The following is a 16,358-nucleotide window of genomic DNA, read 5'->3' as shown; positions in this document are numbered from 1 at the left end:
TGTGACAGGAACTACGAAGCGAGCCTTGCTGCAGCCTCCCCCAAGCCGAGATCAGGCAAGAGTCACTGAGTGTAGGGGTGGGAGTTGTAAGCGTTGCAGAGCAGGCCACGAGGAAGGTTTCCATGGTGCCCTTGTAGGCAACTAGCTCTTGCCGCCAACTTGGGTTATCTTCATGCGTCGTGTGCTGCCGGCTCTTGGTTGTAGCAAGAAGGCCGCTACACACACAGCTTCTCCGGCCTCCCGCAGTCTCTTGGCTCCCTGCAATGCTTCATAATGTCCAATGCAGTAGTTCAACTTTAACCAACAAGAATCGATCAATCACCACATAAAGAGCTTTGCTTAACAAGTGATATAATCTAATATTGCAGTTGAGCTTCAATACATGTTATGGCAGTTGAGCTTCAATACATGTTATAATCTAATATTGCCGCAGAGCTTCAATACATGTTTGGCGACTGTAGCAAGTATGGTGCAACACTGCCAGCTTTATCGATGGTGGCCTCACCATATTGCCTTGAAGTGTGTGGGTCTGACAGGTGATCAGTTATTGCCGCAGCTTTACGTTAACCCTTGCCGCTCTCAGGCTCCAAAGTTTGCTCTCTCTCTCTCTCTCTCTCTCTCTCTCTCTCTCTCTCTCTCTCTGTTTCAAACTCCCCACCAATCATGATTGCGGCGTGGCTTTGCTTCAGCAAGCGTATGTCACAAAGTGTTTGGGAAATTTGTGTCTAAACTTAATATCATGTCCTTTTCAATTTCTGTTGAGAGCAAGGGGAAAAGGAAAAATTCCATCCCAAAACAGAGAAAATTAGTGTAAAAGCTTGAAAAATACATCTAAGTTTCTAAAATTTCCTCCTGGCAATTTCAAGAAAACAAAATTTATATGTTTTTTTCCCGAACACTGGTCACAATTTAAACAAAGTCATCACGCATAGAGGGGCGATCAATGGGTCCCAAAAGGATAAGGATGTTAAGGACGAGGGACCCTCAAGCTTGCCCAAAATATTACTTCATGAAGAGAGTGCAGAAGGATGATTACATGCATGCGGCTCTTGCGTTTGGAGGACTAACACTAGACTTTGACACACTATGATCAGTAGAACCATCTACATCAATCTTAAATCATCTAACATGCAAGCGTATGCTTGCTACTTGGGTTACATGTACATTTACAACCATCCTCTCTATTTAGTCATAGAACCTTTGTTTGATAAACCTTCAGTAGGCCAAAAATACATTAATCTCTTGATGGGTGTACGCTTTGTTAATACATGTTGGTGACACTGATGACATTACTCCATCACAAATATGAATTATGGTAGTGGCATAGAAAAGTGGATGACATGCACAAATGAAGATAATGTTATCCTAGTCTGAAATCATTTGTCCACACCATACATGAGAGGGATTACAAAGATAACATATGTATGTCTAGTGGATGAAAACATTTTAGTGACTTTGTATCTTGCATAACACTTGTGTAAGCTGGTAAAATATGCTAGCAAGATTGGGTTGCATCCCCTTCGATGGTGGATGCTCATGTGTGATGGTGGACGTTACATCCTTGCACAAGAGAGAAAGTGTTTTCATAGACATAGTGTACCTTTCAATTGGAATGTTTTATCAAAAGCATGTGGGTTGTAGTGTGGCACACTACAATAGCAAGGTTGGAGAGTGTCTTTCATAGGAATTGTTTCCTACCTTGTAGAGTTGCATCATAGAGTTAGTGGCACATATAGGAAAGAACTTTAGCCAGGTGGTTGGAGCTTTGTTTCGAGGAGGACTGGAGCAAAGTTCTACTTTTTTAAGATACTTGCATAGAACCCATATATCCAGTCACATATACCACACGCATGAATGCACATACATGTATTATCCTTAACTTGCCTTGTTCTTTCTTCTAGTTGGTTGCTAGAAACTTTCACTAATAAGGATGATCACATACCCAACATTTTCTAGCTACAGATGGTCGGGCTTTGCATGCTCGTAGTGTTTCATCATTGCATCATTGCCGTATGCTAGAGGGTGAATTTTTTGTGTTTTCTATATATCTAGAGAAGAAAGTCTGTGGTACTTCCCTTCATGAGGAAAATTAGTATGTAGAAAAGATTCGATGAAGTAGCTTTTTTTTTTTTCTTTGCATACAAGTACTAACACATCATAGGGATTGTGTGTTTCTTCTCTACTCCCCAAAGGTTTTGGCTCGCTCAAATAGGCCTTAGAGAACAAGGGATTAAGAAGTGCCTTCTCAGGAGTATAATCCCATGATGTAAAGTATTGACTCATTGAAATTTTCCTTGATATGCTAATTTATAAAATATTCCTTTCATTTAAGAAAATCATTAAGGTGCATTTCATGAGGTTGTTTTGTTATTTTGTATGCTTATTAGATCTACCTTTTCTTATGAAAATATGAAAATATTATTCGGATCTAGTTTTTCAATGGGTTCTTATATATTATTGTTTTTATTTTACTTTCTTTTCATTGTACATTGGCCGTTCACTTGTTTAAGTTGGTCCATTTGGAACATATAAGGAATTTTTGTTTATGGGTGTGTAATATACAATACAATTTATTCTATAACATAACATAACTAACATGTGGCTGTAAGCACTGATTAAGATCTACTCCCATAACTCATTAACTCATGATTGTAAGCACTCATTAAGATCTACTCCCCATAACTCAATAAGATGTGATTGTAGGCACTCATCAAGATCTACTCCCCCCCCCCGGTTTCGATAGGCCTTCGTGATTCATCACCTTACTGAATTCATAAGCGTGCACCTATATCATATTTCTTGGTGCTTATTGTAAGTTGTATGATTATTGTGGAGATAAATGGAGACACAATTTCTTGGTTGTGATCATCATATTTTTGTTGTTGAGTTCATGGTGTATTGCTTTGATGATTTTCTATAAATCTACTAGAAATGCAACCGTGTTTGAGATGGCCTTAGGTATACATTTATCCACAATATATATATATATATAAGAAATATGAAACATTTAAATAAACTCAATATCCAATATGTTATTAATAATCTATTGACCTTACATGTAATACATCATTGGGCTTGAGCATTGGCTTTAATTTGGTTGTCCAAATGATGGACTGACCTTATACTTTCATTGTTTCTTTGCCTAAATTTGATCAAAATGTCGCCAATTTCAACATTTCCATTCATACTTTGGCTGTCACTCCCAATAGGCATCATAGATGCATAAAATGAGTCATTCAAGCAAAGATGACAACACAAGGTACATGAAAACACTTCAAAAAACTTGGATACTTTAGCTTGAAAAATGAATCTCTTGATGTTGGCTCTAAGTGCTTATTGTTTTGCTATAATAAATTGTGCAAGCCACAACAAAGTTTAGATTAGACACATTTTGTAAGTACTCCATGACGCACAATAGTTCCCTCATATGTTAAATGTTTAAGCACTCAATTAGAAAAGGCACAAAAGTATTAAAAAAGCTATAAATGAAAAGCTTTTTTAGAGGGAAAAGCTTTTCATTTATAGCTTTTTTAGAGGGAAAATCTTTTCATAAGTGTGCCAAGTGTTAGATCCTTGAAAATCAAAATAAAGTTCTTCTGGCTACTGCCCCTGAAGACCTAAAGCTTCAGTTTCAACAAGATCTCCAGATTGTTCCTCCATATCCTGAGTAGCTTCAAGTAATGTAGCATCAATACCTGGATCTTCAGAAATTGCTTCAGCACTCTTCAGCAAAAGATCTTCCAGGTTCTGCTGATCCTCTGTATCATCAACCTGTATAACTGGAACTGTAACTGCAACTGTATCTTGAACTGCAGACTGAACTTCCAATGAAATGTATCCTGAACTTCCACTGATTTCATTGGAACCTCAACATCCTCTGTATTGAGTATCTCATCAACAATAGGCAATACTGGATCTTTAAACTATTGTGGTCCACCTGCAACATTTGCTTCTGTAGCTACAACTGCAAACTAGAACTGTGATTGCAGCTTCAATTAACTGTACCTGAACTTCAATATCAATGTGCTCCATTATTGCAGTATCACCCTGAGAACTCTGTTGTTTAGGTTCATCATGTTTGTGCTGATCCTCTTGCTTCTGCAACTGCTCAAACTGTTGTTTCAACTCATTATACTGCCTCTATAGTAACAAAATCTCCTCTTTAGCTTCTTATTCTTTTGCAAAGATCTGATATGGTTTACTGACCACATTATACACCATGACTTTCATTTTCTCCCAAACTTCCTTCATGTACTCCATCATTTTAGTCTTCATTTTCTCATTTTCATATTCAAGTACATATCCAAATTCAGTAGCAGGTTCAGGTTGAGTTTTCCCTTCAAGAAGAATGAAGAAAGATTCAAGGTAGGATGCAAACTTTGCAACCATTAGACACTGCCTCTTGAACACATCCAATATCTCTGCATGTAGATGCAACACTCGAAGACCGGATTTAGACTCTGCATGCCAAAACAATTGAATTCCCTGAAAATCTTGATTTAATAAAAACCAAAACTGATTTGCTTCTTCATCAAACTGATTTGATTCAAGGCTTAAAAATAATAGATTGAACTCTCCTTTGCACATAGAAAACACCACCAAGATGGCTTGCTCACATTTTTCCTTGAAAATAGAAATAAATCCACTTTGTAGTTGCAAAACTTTCCAATCAATGATATCTCCCTAAAACTGAAAGCTTTTGACTTTTGCTTCTTGAAAAACTTACCTTATGTCATCAAGCATGAAGACATAAAACCAATGAGATATAAGTATATCAACATCATCTCCTCCATCAACAACATCACATAGAAATGTAGAACCATCTTCAGAAAAACCCACTTCACCATCATCAGGAACTTGCAAAATACTTGCATAATCATCAGTCAAAACCATCTCCTCAGCATCAACAAAACCATTGACATCGGAAACTTGGTATAAATCATCAAGAATATCATCAGTAAAATGAACTTCATTGAAAAAAGATGGACTTCCAATCTCCATGACTGAATTTTTAAAAGCACCAACTACATCATAAAGATCATTGATAACAACATCATCATTCAAGAAACCTTCTGTAACATCAAGATTTGAAGAAGACTCCACATTGTTGATTTGAGTAAGTTGAAGCTTCAAGTTCTCAATTTGATTATCCTTATCCAAAACAACTTGATTAAGAGCATCATGAACTTCATAACAGTAAGAAATATGCAAGTTGGCTTCAATTTGAACCTGAGAAATCTCCGCCATCAATGATGCCTTCTCTTCTTGAAGTTGATTGATTTTGGAAAGCACTTCATTTACCGCAACCATACTTGAATGCCTCTCATTCTCTAGCTCTAATGAGAGATTATTGATCATCTTTTCTTGAGAAAGAACATGACTTTGAAATTCACCAAGTTTAGGTACATAACTTCTTTGCAAATCAGTAATCTGCGGATCAGGGACCTGAATTCTGAAACTTTGCAAATCAGGGACCTTCGATATCAAAACTAGTAATTCAGGGATCTGAAAGTCAAGATCCTTGTCTTCACAACCTAAATAACTCATATCCACTCCTAGAAATTGGCTTTCAGTCTTGAAAACTCCCAAAAACTCTTCTCCATCAACACAAACACCCATCAAGCTATTACCTGTGGAATAATCTTCATCAAGATACATCAAAAACCGATTCATCACATCATCCTCATCATTGGTACACTTTATGTATTCATGTATATTCATCTATTCTATTTTAATACAATGTAATCTGATGTCTCCTTGAATTTCAACCTCTTCAAGATTGATGTGCAATGTTGGCATATGGGTTTGTATGGGATATTGGCTTCTCTCGCTCACTCCCACTTGTATTTCCTTCTTCTCAATCATCAATTCTTCTTTTGGATAATTTGTGTTCTCTTCCTACAAAGAGGTGAGTCTCTTCAATGTGAGGTTTGGGGATAGCTGGCAGTCCTCTTGGCTCCTTTGGCTCACGAGCTGCTCCTGGCTTCCTCCTTCTTCCTTCATCATCTCCCTTGCGTTGAACAACATCTCCTTCTTGAACCAACTTCTTCTCTTCAATAATCTGAGTATCTACAATTTTGATCCCATATTCAAGAACATCAAAATCAGGTTGAAAAACTTCAAGTGCTGAAAAATTAGGTTCAGGCTTTGAAATTTTGAGGATTTGAAACTGCAGGTGCTTGAAAAAATTGTTGGTAATTAAAAACCAACAACTTGAGGTTGTTTTAAGTTTAAACCACTAATAGGTTGATAAAAAGACAATTCGACATCATCATCACTAAGGTAATCATCAAACTCATCTTCATACTTCTCTGAAAGACTTTCAACCGCTTCTTGCAACTTGGATATGCGCCTTACGGTTGAGCATGACTTCCTCTTCTTACCAATTCACTAGTATGCCACTCATGTGCATCATCAAGAAAATAAAAAAACCAATCTAGATCCTCTTGAGCATCACACATGTCCTCATGACATGATGCATCCTGAAAACTCTGCATAATTTGATACAACTCTCTACACAACTTCGACATGCAATACTTGACACAAACATCTTCTTTCTGACAAGGCTTACACATATAAGGAAATTGATTTGCTCAGTGCCCATCTTTTTGACAAATAGCACACTTTTTCTTCTTCTTCTTGAAGGTGCCGCAGGAAGCATTTGTGAGTGCAAGTGCGAGAGAGAGAGAGAGAGAGAGAGAGAGAGAGAGAGAGAGAGAGAGAGAGAGAGAGAGAGAGAGAGAGAGAGAGAGAGAGAGAGAGAGAGAGAGAGACCTGCTTTGGGTGGAGCGCACAACAATGTTATCCTGTTGTAGCTCCTTATTCTGTTGTATTAAAGAATAAGTGTATATATGGTTAAGTTAGTAGATGGGTTAGTAGTAAGTGGGATGTTCGGCCAGTTGGCCTGAATCCCAACAAAATCCCACTTAACACTAGGTTGGTAATGGGACACTTTTATGTTCTGGGACACTTTTATGTCCTGTTAAGTGACCATTTTCCTTGAATGATGTCAAGAGTTTCAAAATGGATTTTGAGGTGCTATCTGTCTAGAAAGTTGTCTCATGAGCTGAAAAAAACTCGACATTTTTTTGGAATATCAATTCCATCTTTAACCTTGTCCTTGCACAACATTTCACAACCTAAATTGTGTGAAAAAACGGGTGCTGTTTTTGGCTTTTTTCAACTTTTTGCAACTATACCAGTCTAGAATTCATGTTTATGAGGTCTATAATGCTAGAGAACTATCTTTAGTAGTCCTCAAAATGTCCTGATGCTTCTAGGGAGAAATAAATGTTAAAGTTGTAAGTTATGACCAAATTACAAAAATTGTCAAATCTTGTTTTTTAGCCAATTTTAGCTCTTCTATGATTTTTTTGGTGGCTTTCATGATATCCAAATGCAGTTTTGATTTTCTATGTCACATATTGTAACATAAAGCTAATATTCTTTGGGTTTTGGGGCACCTAACACCCTATTTTGCATAGTAGACAACGATGGTTGATTTTTTCAATTATAGAAGAAAATGAAACATTCTAGTATATCAAGTATAGCTTTTTCAATATTGTTAGTTTCTTGTGACAACTACATGCATTTTGTAGGTAGTAACCATATCTAGTCATAAGGATCAAATTTGGCTAGATATTGAATAGTTTCTATGGGATTCTACAACTCATAATGTTGAACCCATTTTTTTCATGTTTGCTGTATTTAGCACTTCATCTTTATCCCCAAGATTCCCCTTGGTAAGAGATGTATTATTCTTTTGACATGCTCCATGGCTCCTTATGAACCTAAAGGAGAATAGGGAACTAAGAAAACATGCATATATTATTTGTATTGAGCGCGACTATAGAAACTTTGATGATAGGTTTGCAGAATGGTAAAAATTCAACTTTTTTGTACCTATTTCTTTTGGCAAAACAAAAAATAGTGAGTGAGAAGCAATCATATGTTCTGATCACCAACCCATGGAAGTTAACTAGGGAATTTATCTCAAGTCCTACAAAAATCTCTAATCTTATTTTTATGCAACAAAACGTAAGAAATGACTGTTTTGATGAAAATGTATTGGTCCATCAACTTTGGAGGCTTGGTGTGACCAAAAGATGAGAAATTTTACAAGTTTCTTATTTTTCCCATGTGTAGTAGGCCTTGAACTATAACCTCATGAAAGGATTTTACAAAATGAGTGGATGTACTATGGTCTTGGAGGTTTTTTTCAAAACCCTGAAAGGAAACTTTTATGTCCTGTTAGGTTACCAACCTAGTGTTAAAGGCCAACGCAGCCTAAGTGACCTGTTATGTACAACCATGAAGCAATCTAGTGGCTTCAACCTATACCCATCAAGTCACTGCAATGTGTAAACCACTCCAAAGCTAAGCCTTTTGTCAAAGCATCTGCTGGGTTGTCGTCAGTGTGTACCTTGACTAAATCAATGAGCTCTTTGGCCAAGAAATCTCTCACGAGATGATACCTGACTTCAATGTGTTTCGATTTGGAGTGAAACAAGGGATTCCTTGCCAATGCAAGAGCACTCTGATTGTCACAATATATCACTAGAGTCTCATCAATGCCAAGATTTTTGACCAAGCGAGGTAACCATACAACATCTTTACTTGCATCCGACAATGCACGTACTCTGCTTCCATAGTGGAAGACGATGTACAATCTTGAAGACATGACCTCCAAGATATTGCTGCTCCAGCAAATATGAAGACATAGCCAGATGTCGATCTCCTATTTGTCGACACAACCCGAATAGTTTGTATCCACATAACCCACGATGGATGCATCACTGTTCCTGAAGCGTAAACACCTACCGACCGTACCTTTGAGGTACCTAAGAATGTGCCTCACTGCTTCCCAATGATTACTGCCAGGATTTGCCATATATCGGCTCACTACTCCCACTGCAAAAGCAATGTCTGGTCTTGTGGCCACCATAGCATACATGAGACTACCCACTATCTTGCGGGGAGCTAGCATGTAAGCTCAAAAAGGCACTTTATGGCTTAAATCAGGGTTCAAGGCAGTTGTATCATAAATTTGATGCATGTATGAGGTCTCAAGGATATAAAAGGAGCGAAGAGGATCACTGCTTGTACACAAGAAAGCTAGATGATGGCTCGATGATCATTCTAGTTTTGTATGTTGATGACATGCTTATAGCTGGGAGATCCATTGTGGAAATTGCCAACTTGAAGAAAACACTTAGCAATAATTTTGCAATGAAAGATTTGGGGGATGCTACACACTTTCTTGGCATGCGAATCAAAAGAGATAGCAAACGTCGTATTCTTGAGTTACCTCAGGAAACATACATTGAGAAAGTTTTGCAGCGTTTCAATATGTAGGGGGGGAAAGCACTAAGTACCCCAATGCAAGCATTCTTGAAATTCAACAAGGAAGATGCACCCAAATCTGATGCTGAGCGAGCTGAAATGGCTAAGGTATCATATTCTTCGTGCATTCTCCTAAAAAAACCCTTCAGGCTGCTGCATGTAAACATCCTCATCAAGATCCCCGTGAAGAAATGTTGTCTTCACATCCATTTGGACAAGCTCCATGTCATCAATCGCTACAAGACCAAGTACGGTTCTAAGCGTTGTCATCTTGACCATAGGCGAGAAGAGGACATCCTTGTCCGCCTCATAGTCACGGTGGATTCCTTCTTGTTCTGATGTCCACATGCACTAGACTCGCATGATTTTTAAGACGAGGTAAACCCTTATTTGTCTCCAATGATTTTTCTCAATGATTCTTCTGTTGTTGTTGTAGTATGGGTTACCCATATCTATAACCTTTTACTCAATAACAATTGAGGCTAGTATATTTTCTTGTGATTGTTATATATGATTACAACGGCGAGCACTTTATCTCATTGGCTCTCTTCACAAGGTGCAACCAATACAGATGATGCTTTCTTTGGGTAGAAAGTAGGCATGGCCTTGCTATCAAGCAACTATTGCATGGGACAACATGAATCTGCTAAGAGAGCCTTAGGGCAAGTAATCTCTTGTTTAAAAAGCCAAAGAAAATCTAGTATGACTAACTTCTTTTTGGTATTGAGAATCTTTCTCTTTGTTTCATGATCAAGTTGTGAATATGATTCCACTTGGACAGGATCTACTTCTTAGTTTATAGCAGTGATTGTGTCTATGGGAGTGGTATTTTCAGGGGTAGGGCCCTGCTAATGCAAACTCACTCCATAGGTGTTGAGAGTCATTGATTGACCTCTTCACAGTTTTCCTTTTAAGGAGAGAAGTCTTCAATTTGCAAAGGGATAGTAGGTAAGTTCAACTTACCCAGATTACAATCACAATTGGTGGACACGATCAGCTATGTTGGTCACAATTCACTGATAGTTTAAGTAGTTTCTTGGTAGGAATCCAACCAAGGGGTCAGCATAACAATATAAATGTCTCAAAAGAACAAAAACAAGCCATCACAACTCAAAAAAAAATTGGCAGAGTTTCCGCAGAAGTAGAACAGTAAGAACCCAAAATATAGACTGTATATGTATGCATAACCTACCAACAATGGAACCCAATCATCAAGTAGGAATCACTAGTACATAGCCTATGACAAGGTCACAAAAAGGGTGCTCCAGTCACCTGTATCACCAAAAGGATCTCACATTTGAGAATCCCCTAGCTCAATAAAACCTCACCATGACCCTCTCACGAAGGTTTATGCAAATATCATATAGTCAAGTCTCAGAAATGACTATCTTCCAAACCAAGTCTCAGAAATGGCTGGGACTACCAAATAAAACCAAGTATGGTTCCACAAAGGCGTACAATGTCAATATCCACAAGTAATGTACAATACCAGAAAATGTGCTCAAACAGGTTCCAAATGATGCATACCCACAGCAACAACAAGTGAATTTCACTTGCCAGTATATCACTCTACTCCAGCTACATGTACCCGTGTGAATAACCTGTACCTGTAACCTGTAACCTGTAATCTGTGACCTGTAATCCCAAAGATGAAGGTACTCAAAGAAGATCCTCCGTGGGGCCCTAAAAGAATGTGAGTGGGATGGAAACACACACAATGTCTCTATAATCACCCAACACACACTGTTGGGATGATACACACACACACACACACACACACACACACACACACACACACACTATGGGGCATCACTCGGCTTACACAACCCACCTGGCCGAGACAGGGAACACACTAATGGGGTGAGACTATCCATTTGCCCGCTCAACACAGACACACACACACACACACACACACACACATGCACAAAAGATCAGATCAAAGGAGGAATTTTTTTATTTGTTTAGATACAATTGAGCCTGGGCCAACACCAATGGGGCAAATAGCTCACACAATATAGATGAAATATGCCAGATACAATCATAAATTTGAGTAGAGGCTTCGCTCACAGGAGAAACTTACACAACCAAAATAGCAGAAAAAAGTGAGGAATTTGGCACAATGGATAGCGCCATTGTATTTGGAATGGTAAAAAACCCCAGTTTGCAATATCAAAGTGCTCAAATCCGAGCTCAGATGAGCAGTCTATGGCCAAAACAAGCTCCAAATAGTAAAAATTGAGTTACGACTATTCCTCCTCTTCTCTCCAAGTTTTTTTCTGGTTTTTCTCAGGTTTTTCAATGTCCACACTTCACTTTATCCCTTGGGCACCTTTGGCCTTTTGATTGACCTCAAACGGACCCCAAACATGCCAAAAAATGGCCACGTAGTGCGTTTTTGTTACCCTTCTACATCCATCCGCACACCTGGCACTCAACTTTTTCCAATAATGCATCCCGCAATCACATGAAATGGACCCCAAATATAGTCCTCATGATGACCTTTTTGCATAATCATCACAAGAAAACATTCCCGTTGTGTCCTCACTTACCCACATGCAAGTCTTGACCCCATTTGACCTCTTGACGCCACTGGATGTCATCTGATGCACTTGCTTACCTCATGGCGTCGGCCTACTGATAGCTTCCTCAAGAAGTTTTACGCTCCACCAACTCCTCATTATTATAGAAAAACACATTGATATTGGTGATGATGAAAATCGATGTACTATGTACACACTGTCCTACATGTACACATGTGGACCCCAGGTAAACACCTGGCTTTGGAAAATGGGTAGTTCTTTATTTGATGCACCATTCATGTGTATGTATATATGCACAATCACTTCTTCCAAAAAAACTCCTAAAAACACGTATGATGTCTTTCTGGTCATAATGGCGTGAATCTCATTCTAGAGGATACCCACCACATCAAGAAACTCACTGCCACTTGCAAAATGTAATTTTAATACCTATTGTGCTAGATATGGTCAAATCAAGCATTCACTTTGCTTAACTCCATCTCTTGGTCTCTATTAGCCTTGAATTGCTTCAAAGTCAGTGAGACTTGGCCTATTTACTCCTTAGATACTCTTAAACACCATGGCTCAGACAAGGGTGCATTTTAGCCCAAAATTTGGCCTCCTAGACATATACACGTATGATTTCTAAGTTGTCAAAATGCATTTCTGTTTCTTTCCTAGGTACCCCTTGATGTGTACAGCATGCACAAGTGATCACACCAAAGTTTGGATATAAAAATTGCACCATATCACCACTTTTTCTCAAGAAGTTTTCCAAAAGAGTACAACTGTCTCAATACTTAGTTCATATGCTTAAATGAGATGAAACTTGGTGTATCTGCTCTATATAATATGCAGACTATGGGTGTCAAGTCAAATGCCCATTTTTGTTGCAGATATACTCTTGAGACATCATACGCGTATGATGCCTGCTGCTGCTGGGAGATTTGGTCTAGAACTCAAGCACACGATTCCCCAAGTCTCTAGTACTACTTCCAAAGCACTCTTATAATTTTTTAAAGCAAAAACATGCACTGAACCACAAGTTTTCTATTTTTTTGTTTTCACACTCGACTTTTGTCTTTTGGGGACCAATTGTTGGTCAAAACCTTAGTCCCAAGGTGTACTTAGAGTGAAACACCCCTTTAGAACACTCTAGTATACTTTGTTTTTTTAAATTTGATCTCCCGCTAGACCTTAAGACATCATACGCATATGATTTTTGCAGATGAAAAATTGCAAATTTCTCATCCAGATCTCTTGCTCAACCTCACTCAACCATGCAGAAATGTCTATTGAAGCTTGTTTATTGCAAGTTATCTCTAAAAATTGACTTTTCAGAGAGTACTTATGCAAGAAAGCATACAAGAAAATAACATTGATGATGGATAGCTCTAGATCACAATCACATGTCCTATCTACAACTACTCCTACTCATCATGTGGGGTTTTGCAATCGTGGGTAGAAACACACGTTATTGCCACACATGGACTAGTATGCACTTTCACACCCCCTCAACCAATCAAACACCAACAATCAACTATACCAAACTAACTAAACTGTCTACCACGAAAGACCCATGTGAGATACACACTCTCTAGAACCTCTCTAAAACCTTGAGAGTCTTACATAGAGTAAAATAACAAGGCTCTAGAGATCCAGAGGAAATTTCACCTCGTAGGACTAGTCTAAGGTCATCTACCTAAGGCTCTCGTCCCCGACAGCGGGGCCAATGTTGTCGGACATATTCACTACTCGTAGTTTCTAGAAAAGTGAGAACTAGGCCAACCAAGGATGGAACTTGACCCGTAGGCAAATGGAAACAAATAGATAAGTGTCAATCACCTACTTGACCTTCTAATGACAATCACTAATGAGTAAAACCAACTCAAAGCACACTACGTATGCGTGCAAGCTATTGTATCTATGATGTCTACGCTCATGCAAACAAGACCTAACGTTATTGAATCATCAAAAAACTCAAGGGGTGACCTCTACACACCTAAAGGACACTACCCTAAAGCATCTAGCCCAAATCACTACCTGTAAACACTTGGTGCAAAAATTGCGTATGAGGACATGCCAAAAATTACAAGTCACTGATTCTAGACGTGTTTAGGCCTAATGTTTATATCTACTTTCCATGAACGCAATGACATATAGAAATCTCTAATTCGATGCACGGATGGAGAGAAAAATAACCTCAAAGCTCATGCAAGAGCTCTTTGCAAAGAGATTGAAATCGTGCAAGCTTGGTGTCAGCTTGTAGCTCTTGCCATTGCTAACATGATGGTGAAGACACCTTTGCAATGTAGCATTTATAGCATGCACAAAGAGTAGAAGAAGATCAGTCACTCTCTCACACCAAACTCACAACACACTTAGTTGAGCTCAAAAGTTGATTAATTCAAAAGTTATCATTAGGGTTACAAAAATCAGCTTTTATACCTCAGCCTTGGAGGTTCTATCTTCGCAGAATCATCTCCTAATTTCTCCCATGGGTTCATCTAATTCTCATATTCAGTATATTACAATATGGAAACTCAATCTAGTCCCAAAAAATAAGTTTATTGAGTTTGACGGAGTAAATAATACAAAGTTGGGCTTTTTAGTGGTTAACAATGTCTTTGGAGCTTCACCGTTGCCACGAAGACTAGCCCACCATTATCAAGAAAATTTTTGAAAGTGCATAGCTACATGATGTAGCTTTGGAGGAATCTGTGAAGCCCTATTCTCCAAAGGTCACATCAAATTGCTGGATAGAGGCCAAAACTTGACAAAATGTCGAGTTAGGCAATAATCGAGGTGACAGGATTCGAACCTATGGCCCTCTATACCCAAAACAGATGCGCTACCAGACTGCACTACACCTCGTGGGCCATCCCCAGTAATGGTTTGTTGGTAGCACCAAAGGTGCCATCATAGGTGAGAAAAGAGATACTCTTTCCTCCCTCTTTGAAATTATTAACTTCCAAGCAGCATAGGATTTGCGATGTCCTCTCCTCTTATATTCTCTAGGAGAATAGCCACTGCTTTTTTCGGAAGAGGAGGAAGGTGATAAATAAGGAGAAGAGGGTGACCTCTTTCTCACCTTTGTCTTCCTTTGTTTCCTCTCTTCCTTTTTAGAGTATGAGGAGAAAGACTATAGGATGATATTTTTCTCTTGGGAGGAATCGAGGATTGTCAAGACCACCATCTTCATGGAGCCACATCTTCAAAGGAATTCAGAGATTCACTTATTTCTCGTTCATTGGATTCTTCCTCGTCTCTTATTGGAGAGAGTCTTCTTTTGGAAGTCTCAACAAGAGGCTTCCTAAGATCTCTCTCTCTCTCTCTCTCTCTCTCTCTCTCTCTCTCTCTCTACTTGGAGAGTAGGGAAATCCCATAAGCGCACAAAGTTGTTGGGTAACTTTGGCTTGTAAGGCATGGCTGCCCATAGCTTGTTACAACCTAGTAAGAAGATATTTCACAAACATTGGGGCATCATCAATAGCACCTTCATGTGAAAAATTGAAGTTGTCAATATATATTCTACTCTCTTTATTATTGTCAGCCATGCTAACTAAACTTTTTTATATGCTACCTTGTGCTTTGGTACCCTCAAAAATCTTAGTTGCTACTCTTCTTTACCTTTGAAAATTAGCTCTCAAGTAGCCACACCCGTGGTTTAGAGACTATTCATTTTTCAAAGAGTAGTGGAGAGGGTCTAGCAATGCTCGGTTAATTATGAATCCTATTGAGCTTGCTAGTAGCTCAGTAATTCTTAAGCCAAATGCAAGCTTGGAAAGACTCCATTATTAAGTCTATAGTTCCCAACGATGTACCCTCAAACTAAGTCCTTTTCAACCAAGATAATAGATCCCTTTCCCACTTACCCTCTTGCAATGAGTATGTCCAACCTTTCATGGACAACTTAAGGACCTCTCTTCTTAAGCAAGAAAAGAGAAACCAATATCTCTGATACTAATGTCATGTAAAATGGCTATAACATTGACTGTAGTGAAAATTGGAATTATAATAGTGAGCATTTCCTTTAAGAGAATTCTTAAATAGCATAAGAAGAGTAATTGATAAAAGGTAGCAAAATGAACATTATACCTAATTAGCTTGGCATGAACAATACTTGTAAAAGAGAGAGAGGAAGGGTTAGAGAAATTGACTTTAGTTGAGGATTGGATTTATGTGGAGCCTGTCCCCCCTCCAAAAGGCTTTTGTATTATAGTTTCCCCCATAAAGAGAGACTTGGTACAATACAAGATTGTGTTCCTTGAAAACTCGTTATTGCAATGAGGATGGTAGACTTCACACACCAAAAGTATGGACTTAATTAACTTTCAAAAGCATTAACATATCCCCGACCTCAATCCCAAGACCTTAAACACCTTCAGAAGTGGAGAGAGCTAGCAGGGTGTGAGGGAAGGGAAGAGGAAGAAGAAGTATCATACGAGAAAGAAATAGACTCCTCACTTGTATTACTCTTGTAGCTTAGCATAGCAT

At 38.5% G+C, this 16,358-nt stretch overlaps 1 non-coding gene across 1 annotated transcript; it reads right to left on the bottom strand.

The window, feature by feature from the left end:
- Positions 1-14,661: 14,661 nt before the first annotated feature.
- TRNAP-UGG (transfer RNA proline (anticodon UGG)) lies at positions 14,662-14,735 on the bottom strand. Its single transcript has one exon. It is a non-coding gene; the product is annotated as a tRNA-Pro (tRNA).
- Positions 14,736-16,358: the final 1,623 nt, after the last annotated feature.

Source organism: Adiantum capillus-veneris, chromosome 29 (assembly GCF_014529385.1).
Source record: "Adiantum capillus-veneris isolate H3 chromosome 29, ASM1452938v2, whole genome shotgun sequence".
Taxonomy (NCBI): Eukaryota; Viridiplantae; Streptophyta; class Polypodiopsida; order Polypodiales; family Pteridaceae; genus Adiantum; species Adiantum capillus-veneris.
Note: the sequence above shows the minus strand (reverse complement) of the source record. Positions and strands in the feature narration are given on the sequence as shown.